General features: G+C 39.4%; 1 pseudogene; it reads right to left on the bottom strand.

Moving 5' to 3' along the window:
• Positions 1-514: 514 nt before the first annotated feature.
• LOC125079698 (eukaryotic translation initiation factor 1-like) lies at positions 515-1,645 on the bottom strand (annotated as a pseudogene).
• Between the last annotated feature and the right edge of the window lie 2,420 nt (positions 1,646-4,065).

Genomic DNA, 4,065 nt, shown 5'->3' with positions numbered 1-4,065 from the left:
GTGTTCACTGCCCTGCTTTGGCATACATCCATAATTCCAACCCATGCAGTAAGCACAGTGAGAAAGTCTACTTTGTCCTGGCCACTTGGATTATGCAGAAATGAAACATGGAACATGCTGACAACCTAGTTGAGAAGATAGACTCATTATTATAAATGTATAGCAGAGTATGATGAATGCTGTAAATTAAGGTACAAATGAAGTCTTCAAAAGGAACATTTCTTGTGCACGCTATTCCTTCATACATATTTGGGTCTTTGTACTTGCTATTTTCTTCCCCTATTCCTTCTAAATGATTTAAGCCTGCTTACTATTTTGAAAGTCAGTTAATAATTCAAAAGCTTTTTTAAAATGTTATTTATTTTGTTTTTATTTTTTATGGCTCTTTTCAGTTTGTTGTATGAAGGAGTTACACTAGTCCAAGTGAAAAGCAGACCTCAGATGGTTACATTATACAAGCTGTGAGGTTTTTAAGCTTGGGATAAGGGACAGAAGGGAAATTCTACTGATTGCAAGGAGATCCTCACTTAAGCTTCAGTGAGCCAAAACCACTTAAAACCCATGAGCCTTCAGCTGGTCGTCCTTAGCCAGTCCAGTCTCTATGAGGAACTGGCATATGTTCTTGCGCTGGTCATCCTGTAGCTGAATTATTTCTCCATATTCTGGAGGCTCAATTACAGTGTCACTGCAGGCAAATTTGTTCTTAAACACCCTTAATGGTTTCTTTTTATCATAACTGAGTAGTCCCCTGGACAATGGTAAGGGTCTTCCTGCCATTTCTCTGTTGAATTCTTATATGGATATAATCCTCAGCGGCAGGAGGAAGCAGATAATCACCTTTCCTTGCATCAGCAAAAGGGTCAAAAGAGTAGAGATTCTGTGGAGTGCCTGGGTGGCTCAGTGGGTTAAAGCCCCTGCCTTCAGCTCAGGTCATGATCCCAGGGTCCTGGGATCGAGCCCCATGTGGGGTTCTCTGCTCAGCAGGGAGCCTGCTTCCTCCTCTCTCTCTGCCTGCCTCTCTGCCTACTTGTGATCTCTGTCTGTCAAATAAATAAATAAAATCTTAAAAAAAAAAAGAGTGGAGATTCTGGATAGCGGAAATATGATAGGATTCCTTTTCCTCCGTGGAAATGGCCTATAGAAGACAGTAGTGGGAGAGGGAGGGAGGGGATAGATTTGTTGGGAAGTAAAGGAGCTCAAGGAGGAGGATCCTGAGTCCTTGGCTGTGGCTCAATGACTGGAGCTATTTTACTTTATTTTTTTTAAAGATTTTATTTATTTATTTAGGGGGGAGAGGGGAAGGGCCAGAGGGAGAGGGACAAGCAGACTCTGTACTCAGCAGGGAGCCTGAGGTGGGGCTCAACCCCAGGACCCTGAGATCATGACCTGAGCTGAAGACAGATGCCCAACCAACTGAACCATACAGGCTCCCCCAAAAATGTTATTTATTTAGATAGATGCCATGTAATCAAGCCTATACCAAATACTTAGGAAAATACAAGAAAGTATAAGAGTGATTCCTACTATTAGGAATTGGCAAAAAGAAATAAGAGATTAAAGTCAGAAATACCTGAATTAAAGTCCTGGTTCAACCACTCACCAGCTGTGTGACCACTACTGAGTCACAAGCTCTATGACCTTCCATTTCCACCCAGACATTTAAAAGGAGACCATGCGAAGGGGCCATTAAATCCTCCTCCAGACACTCTTTTAAGAGTCCCTCATACTCTAGACCACAAGATGTCTGTACCAAAAGTGATTCATTATGAGGAGGTAATACCTGATTGAAATCAGGAGAGAGTGTTTGTTGGAATCTGGGTCAACACATCTAGAAGAAAGAAAACTATTTCAAATTGGGGGCAGAGACATTACATCAAACATATTGCTCTCTGCTGAGAGTTATGACAGAAGAGTTGGACCCTCCAAGTCTCCAATAATCTCAAAAATGGTTGCTGAAAAATTTCCAAAGCAAAGGTCTCCTGTGGGTGTTGAACTAGGGAACAGAAAAAGTACAGAGAATTAGTTGTCCTTTCAATCAATACTTCTAGGCTGTAGAAAACCGAGAAGGCATCTCTAAGTCAGACAGACATCAGTTCAAATCTCCGATGTGCATGTTTTGCAAGTGACTTATCCTATCGGCCTTCAATTTCCTCCTTTGTAATCCAGGCTGGCATTGGCTGTATGAAGTTTCTTTGTGAATATTAAAGAGCCTAATATGTACAAAATAGGCAGCAAATAGGCACATATTAGGCACTCAACAGAACTAGCATATTCCTCTGCTATGCATCCAGGTTGGATTTTATCTTACTCTGCATCAGGAACTAGAGATTCATTAACAGTTTACATGCTTGTGGAAAGACTCCATATATATCTTTTATTTGTAGCCAATCTTACTGATCTTCCTTTTGCCTTTTAAGTACAGACATCTGAGTTACTCTATAGCTTAGAAGGGTATATTTTTTCATCAGTTGGGAAGTTCAATGCCTTTAAAGTAAATAGAATGAACGTATGCCAGTATTCATTTAAAATACTTCTTCAAACTTGCCCAAAGACTAACATAAACCATAAATAAAAATTGGCATCATTCTTGGTAATTTCTCCCATATGTCAAAAATCATGGAACAGCCAATAAGACTCAGATCTGACCCCAAAGCTCTACCTGCAGATACTTTTATTAATATTCCATTTGGGAAGACTGTAAATATTTTACTATTATAAGTTTTTGCAAACACTGGTATTTTTCATGCTTCCAGCAATCTCTAGCTTCTAAATATTTCATTTTCTTGGGTAGCATGCAATATGTGAAATGAAGTTCTGCGGCCCGATTTCCCAGAACTTAAAAACCTGAAGGTCTTGAAGTTAATATTGAATAGTGTCAAGATATGTGTTTTTTATTTATTCTGTAGGTTTGTTTTTGTTCTCCTTTAATGAAACTGAAAAGCAGCAGAGATGTTGATAAATGGAAGGGTTTCCTTTCAAATTTCTAAAGCAAATGTATGGATTTGCCTGAATTGTGCATGGATTTGCAAAGCACCAGTTCATATGAAATTGTTTTTAAGAGTTGAAAAAGAAGAAATAGCTCTAGAATTCACTCAAGGCAGAACCACCTGCCAGGGTAAATGTCATTAATGGACACTTCCACTGTTAATGCACAAGAGGAAAGTGTATCTCAAAGTACTTTCTAGCATCAATAGGACATAGCCTTTCTTGGTTCCCAAGACAAAGGAGGAAAGTAGACATTAGAACTGAGTTAGAGACTGAGCACAGGAGAAGGAGGAAATGGGACTTGATAAAGACATGACTCAGAATCCCTGTATTAACGTGATTACAGGCAGCCACCATGAATCTATATGAGGCCCTTGAACATGCTGCTACCTTTATGGAAGGAAAAACTTTTCCATACCCCTGCCCTCCACTTTTTTCATAATATGCTTCTAGTCTTCTTCATATATCAGACAAATTAAATCCTCAGATTTCTTCCACTTAGCCTGAATCTTCTCAACATGCAAAAATCACTTTTTGAGACAACAAATCTCAGGTATAATTTCACATTTGCTTCTAATTTTTAAAATGAGTATCTGGTCTCCCTTCTAGACTGTGTACTCTACAACCACAGAGGCATGACTGGTTTTGCTCATCATTATATTCTCAACACCATATTTAACATGTGGCACTAATTAAGTGCTTAATAAGCATTTGTTGAAGGACTAAATCAATGAGTACACCACCATGCAATTTTTCAGCATTTCTTATTTCAAGGCTTCTAACAAGGCATACTTTTGTGTGTGTGTGTGTGCTGCCCATTTTCTAACAATTTAGTAGGATGGGGAATGCTAGTTTCTCACTAGTTCCCAGGTACCTTTCTAGGTTCTTAAGTGGCCCTTACCTTAATAGGTATGGTAATAATTTCTGTTACTACTTTCCACCATGATGAGTGTGTAACTAAGGTAGGGTGGCAGGAGAAGGTGCTGGGGATGAGGTCATAAGACAGACTAGGAGTTCCTTATGTACTAAGGACTGAGAGGCTCCAGGGGCAGTAGGACCCTAACATAACCCTTATTAGTC

This window comes from Lutra lutra, chromosome 10 (assembly GCF_902655055.1).
Source record: "Lutra lutra chromosome 10, mLutLut1.2, whole genome shotgun sequence".
NCBI classification, from domain to species: domain Eukaryota; kingdom Metazoa; phylum Chordata; class Mammalia; order Carnivora; family Mustelidae; genus Lutra; species Lutra lutra.
The sequence above is the reverse complement of the archived record's forward strand: the minus strand, read 5'-3'. Positions and strand labels throughout refer to the sequence as shown.